At 39.0% G+C, this 10,712-nt stretch overlaps 1 protein-coding gene across 1 annotated transcript in view; it reads right to left on the reverse strand.

The window, feature by feature from the left end:
• The window catches only part of LOC117371326 (transmembrane protein 198-like), a 31,649-nt gene extending 21,802 nt beyond the window's left edge, over nucleotides 1-9,847 (reverse strand). The window contains exon 1 of the mRNA XM_033966983.2: nucleotides 9,357-9,847. The gene's annotated coding sequence lies outside the window, so the exon portion shown is untranslated. The remainder of the gene's footprint in view (nucleotides 1-9,356) is intronic.
• Nucleotides 9,848-10,712: the final 865 nt, after the last annotated feature.

Here is a 10,712-nt window from a genome sequence, read left to right on the forward strand (position 1 = left end):
ATGTTGTGGATTTGTCTGCTACATAGTTATAATGTATGACACCCCTGGGCCGTAGACATTAAAGGTCATTATGAATCGCAATATGGGTCTAAATCACAGAAAAGAACACAGCTGACTTCTGCGTTAGAAAATTGTGGTATCAAACGACATCACAACAAAGAGCTGTGTAGCTGCTGGCCCCTCCGATGGATAGCTGCAGATCATGATAGTCATTTTGGTAAATTAAAAAAAAATAAAAATTTACTCACTATGTAACACTGCCGAATCCTTTGTTCTCCAAATGTATTTTTTTTAATCAGTGATACAAAAAGTAAGTACATCACAGTGGCATGTATGGAGGTGGCGATGAAAAGGGGAAAACTCAAAACATGCACGAATCACTCCAAATATTTCAGAGGGTAAATGAGAAGGAAACAACTATAATATGGTTAAAAACTCTAAAAGTAAATTTTGCATCAAGCTCTAAGATAGCAATACTCCAGCCAGATATAGGTCCAAGAGTGAAACAAATAACATTTTATTTACATCTTCTTTAAATAAAAACACACTACATATTTTTATGATTTTGACTGGTAACATCTGCGTGTCTCTGAAGCCCAGCAGAAGGGCACCAGGCCAAAGTGACTTAACATTTGAAACCTCATAATCTGTTCTTTTCATGCCAGCCTCAGTATAAACAAAAAGCCCATTCAGCAGAACACAGGGACTTATGGAGGAACAAAGACAGGCCCTTGTGAGAGCGGTCACATGATCAGGGTCAATGTATAATGCCATATTCAGCTATGCATTTGTCTGCATAGTAATATAGTGCTCCTAGTCCTGCTAATAATCCAGGAACGAAGTTTTTAACACAGTACAAGCTTTCAGTAACAAAGGCAGAAATAAAAATGACTTAATTAAAATAGTGTAATCATTTTAAAAACAGATGTATCAGTTTTATAAATTTTCATTTTATATATTTTACAATAATTTGAAAACACATAAAAAGAAACAATTTCCAAAATATGAAATTCTATCTTTTTGGTCTTCGGTGTGTACAGGGACGTGTACTGCCGGACACAGCAAAACACCGCTCTCACCAGAGGAAAGGCAGAGATGGAAAACATTCAAAGCAGATGTGACCTTGGCTCGTCAGTCGTTTTAGCTAGTGGTTGGCTTTAGCATTGTTGATAGCATTCTACCTGTATTTTCTACAGATAACACAATTTTATTTAGTATTTGTTTAGTTCAAAGTTGAGGGCACAAACCACAAAACTGGACTTTTAGACAAATGTACATAAAATTTATGAAAACGTACAGTATGCATATGAATCCAATGGACCACATCTCCTGCCCACTCAAGTGCATACACATCTGGTCAGACCTATAGCCAAAGTTTACCGTTTAATACACAAACAAAATCTTGAATCTTGGTAATCCTATGAGTAAACTAACTAATTAACTGAGCTTTAAAGACATTTTGCCTTTCCACAATTAGCGTCTGCACGTTTTTTTCATGTATTTGAGTAGAATTTGTCTGTATAAGCAGCTCTCACCAACCGCATCTAATTATAAAGCGTTGCACTCTCCGATAATCAGCAAGTACATTGTTACAATGCAAGCTGTTGTTGGTATTACAGTGATGACAAAACTCCACTATGGCCTCTAAAAGTTGTGTAAAATGCTTATAAACTCGTTATGGTGGATAATTAGAATGCTCAGAATGCATAAATTAAGTGAGGAATAACTTTGGACAACTGAAAACCATTTAAAACAGACATATATATATATATATATATATATATATATATATGGACAGAGCTAACCTGCTAGCTGCCATGTTCCAAATTTGTTCAAATCATATCGTTTCCATTCTACAGTGTATATTCTTGCAGCAGGAGGAGAGGCCATAGGAGGGGCCCTTCCTAACGGTCCATTAGGGTTAGTGGTGAGAGCAGAGTGCACTCACAAACATGGACAAGTCTGCAGCCCAACTCTTCAATAAACTTCAGAATCAGGGCTGGACTTTCAGCGGTTAGAAAGACAATAATCCCTTCACTAGGCATAAAAACACACACATCTTTCACTAGGTATAATTTCACCTAGTTGGAGTCTGCATGTTCTCTCTGTGTCTGGGTGGGTTTGGTTTAGGGACACTGGTTTCCCCCTCCAATCAACCCAAAACATGTACAACAGGTCAAATCCTCCAGTTAAGATAGTCCTGACCAAGACTAGCCCAAGATCTGGAGATGAGTCCCTGAGTGTGGCACAGCGGTCACCCACTGCTCCTGATGGGTTGCTCCATTGAAGCTTGGGCCAAAAGCAGAGAATGAAATTTTCCCACGCATGGTAACAGGGACAAAGTAAATTCTTTCATTCTGAAGATTCTCATAAATAACGGGAGGTGGAAAGACCAAAATAACACATTTAGACCCCTTCATTCACATAAAAGTTGACTTGCTTGTTATAATACATTTTGGCAGGTAGAAACACATTTAGCATTTGAATTTGTCAATTTATTAAAGCCACAGTATCTAACTTTTTAGCCACAGTACAGCATAAAACTTATCTTCACTGAGAATGTTCTGAGTACTTTCTTTTTTACTTTCTGTTTCCATGGAATCTGGCAGGTGACGTGCCTTTAAAATCAGGGGTGTCAAACTCATATTCACAAAGGGTCAAAATTTAAAACTTGGACTAAGTCGCAGGCCAAACTAAATAGTTATTGAAAAATTTCAACATCTGCATGTTTTTCAGAAGGGGTGGATTAAATTTCAGTGAGGCGACAAGTAGCAGATGCTAATGAGTGTCAACTGAAGTGGTGGGGGCTAGCGCCAACACATTTGCAAAGCATTCTGGTATTCGTAGTATTAGAGGTGCATGCGCTACATGGGCACGGTGGCTGGCGGGCCAGCTCTAATACATATTTGATATAATCTCGCGGGCCAAATAGATTTATATCAAGGGCCAAATTTGGCCCACGGGCCTGAGTCTGACATGTCTGCCTTAAATAGTAGTCATTGTACTTTTGGTTTAAAGTTGTTTATATGTCTGATTTTGGTTCTGCATTTCCAATTGTCCAGTAAATCACAAAAAGTATGAGCTAATATTGTAACAAGGGTTTTTATGTAAAAAATAAATATTTTTGAAAATCTAATTAATCAAAGTGAAATAAAGTTACTACAGCCAAACTGGAACTCTACCATCATTTGAGTCTAACAGCTGATTTCCAGCTCATATAGCATTCAGAGGGTGAGTAATAGATTGGCATGGCTCTGAGTCTACCCCTCTAAAGAGGCTCTGATGTGGGCAGACACTCGACCATTGGCAAAGCAAATGGAGCTATATTCAATTGAGACCATTTGGCTACAGCGGGAGACGCTGAGTCACACAGGACACTGCAGAGCAGAGGAAGCTAATACTGAAGCTAATCATGATGCGTCTATGGCTCTGTCTGAATGCTCACCCCAGTCCCTACACTACATAATTCTTACTTGTCCAGCCAGAACCAAACGCTTTGGCAAAACTTTACAAAGATGAGTGGATCTGGAGCCGTATCCTGTCTTCCTGATTTCAGAGGGCGTGATTGACATGCAAATTAACCAGAGAGACGCATGGGCCGTTCGTGTCAAAAACAAACATGTTAAAAAAATGAAGAAAAAAAAAAAACAACAACATAAAGGGCTGAGAAACAGAGCAGGTTTTTGCAAAATTAACAATCAAACCACCAAACTCTTATTCATCTCAGGTAAAAGAAGTGATAAATGTGTGTTCTGAATGTTACGGGAGTTTTTGAAAGGAGACATCTTCTGCATTTGAAAAACACCTGATACAAGTGAGCGACTATGGTTGGACAGTCTCAAGTTTGGACGGATGATTTTAACCCTCTGTTGTCCCATTCCAGACCCTTCTGGATTCGATCAGAATGTAGAGAGGGGCTGGTCAGGTAAACATAATTCAGCCGTACTTTAGCAGACTGTTCAGTGCATTCATTCACAGAGCGATTAGTTAAACCAAGTCATATCTATAGTAAAAGAAAAATATTAAATATGTCAACTGGACAAAAACGTTGTAGGAGTGAAGATGTTTGGCTGCTCTTCCAAGACGCTTCTTCAGTTCTGGTCAGATTACTGGTGGACACTGCCTTATATCTGTCTGAAAGGAGGAGTCAACTACACTGAAACTAACACACCTGTTGTTTACAGTTTCTGTTGATAGGCTAACTATTGAACTACACTAAGTGTACACTGTACCTGAGTCATAATCATCCAAGCATAATCATTCAAGCCCCTAATGGCTGCTTTCACACCTATTAGCATACTGGCTAGTCTTATTGTTTTCTTTGTTTGAGTTAGGTCTGAGGATGGAGTTATAGATGGAGGATAGATGATGTCTAAGGCCCCCATTTCTGTTAGTAAGTAAGGATTATCTTTCCTAATAAAAATTGCTTCTTTACTCCCCTCTGAAAGCATTTCTTTACTTTGGCTAAGATCCGTACCTAATGTCTAACAATTATTGCATGGAAAAAAATCTGTTATCCATTTCAATGAAAGAAAAAGGAAACAATAGTCTGTAATATTGTCATTCTCAGGCCCATGTGTGCCTCTCTATCATTTACCCTCTTTGTCAAGTACCTCCCACAGTGAAACTCAGGATCCTAAAATACCACGTGTGTCCTTTAGTTCAATGCCAAACCTCCTCATGTCTCACATAACCAGTGTTTAAGTCCTAACGCAGCCCGAGCCTTGGTCCAAATGAGTAGATCAGTTTATGTGGTGCCCTGAGACAATGGAGTCCTCTCCAGTGACCCTGTTCCCAGGTTTTGGGTTTCAGAGTAAACTTCAGTAGCTTCAGAAGTGTCTCACATCAAGTTTAAATACATTTGGATAGAGGATTACATTACAAATACAGCATATCCAACAGATTTAAAAGCAGCAGGTTTGGGCTGTGCAATTAATTAAAGAAGATATAGTGTGCTTGTATCTGCTACAGGAGTAATCTATGGCACTCATGGATCATTATGTTATAATTAGGACATTTTAAATCGCAATATTCATCTAAAATGACTTAATAAAAGAAAACAAGAACAACAAGAACAGACATCACCGCAAACGCCATCACAACATAGAATCGTGGAGCTGTCAGTCCCTCTAATGGACAGCTGCACATCACACTAGCAAGCAGCAGATTTTTTTCATTTGTACCAAAATGACTATGTGACACGGCTGAATCCTATGTGTATCACTGAGAAAATTAAATTAGGGAAGGAAGTGCGTAAATCACAGTGGGTGTGTACCGGTGGAGGTGAAAAGGGGGATTAACTGGAGCAATGACGTCTTGAATACAGGAGAAAAAAGATTACTCAAACATGAATCACTGCAAAAACATTTTCGAGAAGGTCAATGAGAAGAAACAACTATAACAGGGTTAAAAATTATGAAAAGGCAATTTTCCATAAAAGTTCCAAGGTTTAAGATTCAGTCATTGCTAATTGTAAATGATCAGCTTTGGTGTTTTAATGGAGAGCTCCACGGTCCATCTTCTGTCAGTAACAGCTTGAAGTTTGGAGCAGAGTTCAGGCTTAGGAGGAAGAGTTTTTATTTATTTATTTATTTGCTTTTAATGACAACTACAGCTACTTCAGGAAATTAATATTGTCGCGGCAATGCTAACAACTAGTATGCTAACTGCACACTTCCTGATTCTTGGGCAACAAAACATTAAATAATTACATTCAGACAACACACAGCGGGCTTATTTTGACCTCAAGAGCTGCGTATATATAATGTATCAGCCCTGGGGCAAGACACATTTTGTTGTTCCACAGGTAAGGTGGGAGAAAAGTTAGTTTACGTAGCTTCAAGCAGGTTTCAGAGTAATAATGGGCCACAGCAGCTGTCTTTTGTACTAATTGAAAGGCAATGGATGAAAAAACAACATGTGAAGTCTATCTTTCATCACTGCCTGCTTCTCAACCCTCCTCTCTCCATCGCTCCTTGCCTCTCCTCTTCCTCATTCTACCTCTGTCTTGCTTCCTCCCACTCTCCCAAAGCAGGGTAGGGCTTCCTTTGTGTATAATGAAAAGGGGCGACCCATCTCTTCTCGCACTCTCATTCTCTCTCTCTTTCTCCCTCCGTTCCACGGCTCTCTCTTGCTCCCCGTCTCTCCCTTTTCTCCTCTCTTCTGTCTCCCCTCTCCCTCCGCCACCTCTCTCTTGCCCCCCCCCCTCTTTCTCTCCTGTCCTGTCCTGTTCTGTTGCACTCTCGCTCTTCTTCCTCTCTTCTCTCTTGGTATCTCTCCATTCCTCCCCTCTCTTCTCTCTCTGTTCTTTCTCTCTCTTGCCTCCCTGGTGTCTCTCTCCTCTCTCCCCATCTCTTTTTTTCCTCTTTCCTCTCTATCTTACTCTGTCCCTGCATGTCTTCCCACTCCTCTTTTCTCCCTCTCTTCCTTTGTGCATCTCCCTTCCTCCTTCGCCTCTCCTCTCACTCCTCTTCTCCTCCCTCTCTCCCAAAGCAGGGTAGGGCTTCCTCTGTGCATTTTGAAAAGGGGTAAGCCATCTGGTGCAAACTGACAGAGCAGGTCAAATATACGAGACAGTGTACGTGTGTATGGGTGGGTATTTATTACATTGTGGAGACCAAAAACTGTACACACACTCACATCGCGGGGACTTACTTGCCTTATGGGGACAAAAACAGGTCCCTATGTTGTATGTTGTACTATGTATCTAATTTTTACTGTCTTAAAAATGTGAAAAACAGAACTAGTTTACTATTTTAAACAGTTTGCAGTGGTCTAGACTTCGTCCTCATTTGACTTATGCTTTCTGAACATCATAATTATTCACCAAGATGAGTTTATAGCACTTTTCTCTACTTGCAGAGGCCACAGCGGAGTTTGGACATCACAGTAATGCTAACAACAACTAAGATGCCAATGCAAACTTCCTGATTACCGCACAATAAAATGCTTTCTAATTAGATGCTGCCAGCACACAGTGGACTTATTTTAACCTCAAGAGCTACTTATACAATATATGTGTACTGGGGAAAGACACATTTTGCTAAAATACATGAGAAAAAAATCAGGTACATGGCCTATAGGATCAGTCTGCAGGAAATGAATGTAAGTCAATACAATGTCCCCAAGAAACATGGAAACCCAATGTATGGAGTAGTCTAGGTTTGTCAAAAATATCAAAAATTAGATACTAATCGATACTAAAACTAGTATCGAAACTAGATACTCATTTTAATACAAAAAAGTCACAGTCACAGGAGAGAAATTAACCTTTCCTGAAGAGCTTTAGAATGCTCTTGAGCTGTATCAGAACAAGTATAAGACACATAGACTATACACCCATATACTATTACTATTATTACTTTTACTATCATTGTGGTATCAGAATCAGTATTGAGTTCATGTCTTAGTATCGAAAATAGATTTTGCGATGTTAATATTGTGACAAGACGAGTATAGAAAGAGGGGAGAGAGCCTAAAGGAGAAGCACTAAGTACAGGCCGTGTGTGGGACAGTAGGGTGTCATCTCATAGTAGCAAAGAGGCACTCCCTCCCACAGAGCCCACAGGATCAGGAACACACACATTTGACTCACAAATGCACTTTGCAAAAGACATTCAGCCATAGGAACAGGGTGAGGAATTGTTTGGAAAAAGTATACTGCCATTAAGTAAACATAAAGCTTGCCATTGATGTGATATCAGCATAGTGGCCATACTTGCATATTTGTATGAACTTTGATTAGAAACGTGGGACTTAAAGGTGGAACAGTTTTGGAGTGTTTTCAGTTTGAGAGAAGAACTCAGCCTAAATATGCAAGGTTTGTGTGTTAAACATGTGTGTATGAAACAAAACACCAGGTCTGTTTGTGATGAGGAAACATTTGGTAAGCTTTGTGATTATATTTGCGATTTACTTTCCGATTTCTAGGATTCTATTCAAAGGTCAAGTTTTAAAACACGTCCAGATGAATTGACAAAAACATGAACTGACATCTAATTACAATAATCACATTTCAGAACATGTCTGTACATATCTAAGCTACAGGGTTAGCAGTTTTTATCCAGAATAATACCTGAGATGTTGTTTGTGGAGGTAAAAGTGCTAACCCTGTAGATTTGACCTTTACAAACATTTTTTGAAAAGTAGTGATTCTTGCCATCCATATTTCAGTTCTCCCAAATGCCAAGGCTTTTACACATATTTAAAATGTGCTCTATGTGGAATTAATTATTTTACAACACATACACTACACATTTAATCACTGAGTCCAACTTTTGACAGAAACTTGGTAGTAACTATTTTGTAAATACGATTCAGATGTGATCAATGCTTCCAGATTCACTGAAGTCCTATGGCTAATATCAACATCTTTAATTGCAACTACAACAAGCAAGACTAAACCAGGCTGAAAGACAGAACTAAACCAAAACCCACTTCAAATGCAACTAGGGAAAAGGACTGAACCAGGACTGAACCAGGACTAAAACCAAGACTAAAACCAAGACTAAAACCAAGACTAAAACCAGGACTGAACCAGGACTGAACCAGGACTGAACCAGGACTAAAACCACAACTAAAACCACGACTAAAACCACGACTAAAACCACGACTAAAACAGAACAAAACAAGAACTAAACCAGGACTAAAACAAGAATCAAAAGACTCACATAAAAGAACTTCACTACCAACCTACTCAACTATAGCACCAACAACAGCACAACCGTCAGCAGCAACCCTCTTCAAATAAAACAGAAATAAGATACTGTATAGCAGTTACATTTTTTACTATGTCAAAAACACCATTGTCGTATGCAAAAGCATAGATTGGTCCAAAACTACTTTTTACTGCAGCATAATATCAAATTATAACAAACAAAATGTAAAGTTTGACCTAAAACAACTCCAGAAAACATCAAGCCAGTCAGACAAAGTTAAAATCACTTCAAAACTAGTCATTAACTTATTTAACGAGACAAGAAAACCTGAGATTCCTGCTGAGAGAGTTAACTAGTTAAATCTTTGCTCCTTTTATGGTCCAAGTGGCAAGAAACATATGGATGGGCACTCACCAGTAATGTCTTAATCATCCCAAGTCATTACTACAAATAAATGGTGTAACAGGCTCAAATCTGGCTCAAATCTGGTTTATTTTGAAAAATAAGAAACCCCAAGAAGCGGTGTGTCCTATTTACAGTTTTTACAGCCAAGATAAATCACTGAAGTCTGGTCTTGTGTTCTCTTTTGTACTTGTTTTACAATGGATCCAAAGAATATGACAGCTTTAAAAGTAGCTTAGGTTTGAGTACACTTTTGCAAAAATCAAGATTAGCCGTTTTATTGTAATTAAAACTTACCGATTTGCCCGTTTGGAGCTTGTTTGGGAAGTACTTCTGCAGCTCGTTCAGTCCTCCGTGACAAGTCTCCGCTGCCGCCGTGTCAAGCTGGAAAACTAGCCGAGCATTCAGGGTCCCAAAGCGGCTACGGGACGAAGCAAAACCGGTTCTTTAAACTTCTCTTAACCCGCGGGCTGTTTTTTTTTTTTAACGGTTGAGTTGAATTACACCATCTTTAATCTTTCTGAGTCATGCAATTTAGCTGGAAAGGAAACTGTTTATCTCATCCAAAGCGAAGAAAAGCGTCCCTCAAACTTTAGCTAACTTTTGTGGAGGTCCCCAGTTGACGCCACGCTCAAGCCCGAAAAAGTCCCACCTCCTCAGGGGAAAAGCTAACCCAACGGCCGCCCCTATGCTAGCACCAACGTTTTTCTTTTCTTTTTTTTTTTTTTTTTTACTCCTCTGCTCACGTTGTTGGTTAAAACGCGGTCAAAATAACAAAAGAGGAGAGAGGAGAGAGTTCCCCCTTCGTGAGGCTGTACGGGGCTGAGCTCTCATCCAAGCCGAGCCGTTGATTCGTGGGAGCGGGGAGCAGGAGGAGGAGGCGGAGGGCGCTGGAGGATCCCGGCTGCGGTGGACACGACCTAATAATTATCATAATAACAACTTTTATACTATCAGTTTGACAATCTTTTCACTTTTTATGAGAGTTGATGGGAAGCAGGTTAGGACCAGCTTCTCCAAACCCCTTGGGGAAAGTCGTGTATTAACTTGGCAACTATTACAAAGGTTAGAAGAAGGAAAGAAAGAGGACGTGTCAGTTATTCAGACTAGCATTACCAGTATGAAGGTTTTACATATAATAATAAATATGACTTAAACATATATACTTCACATTAAAGCTTATTCAACTTATCAATTTGCTTTGGTAATTTTGGTTTGGTGCATTCTGTGACATTTTGCGGACTTTTTACCATTCAAAAGATAGGATATTGTGTTTTTAATGGTTTATTGCTATGGCAACAGTCCAGACAGTCCAAGGTTACTGTTACTGCACTGCATTGGACAGAAAGAAAGTGGAAAAAAATGAAAATTATTCAAACTAGCATTATCAGTATGAAGGTTTTACTTAATAATAAATAATAATATTAATTAATATAACAAATGCATAAATCAGATTCAAGTTTATTGCTTTGGTAATTTTGGTTTGTTGCATTCATAGATTTCAGCTTCCTGTTATTTTGAGGACTTTTTAGCATTCAAAAGATACAATATTTTGTTTTTAATTGTTTATTGCCATGGTGACAGTCCAAATTTTTCATCATTTTGAAACTCATGGATAGTCTAATCACCCTTTAAAACATAAACATACAAAAC

The sequence above is a fragment of the Periophthalmus magnuspinnatus genome, chromosome 5 (assembly GCF_009829125.3).
Source record: "Periophthalmus magnuspinnatus isolate fPerMag1 chromosome 5, fPerMag1.2.pri, whole genome shotgun sequence".
Classification (NCBI taxonomy): Eukaryota; Metazoa; Chordata; class Actinopteri; order Gobiiformes; family Gobiidae; genus Periophthalmus; species Periophthalmus magnuspinnatus.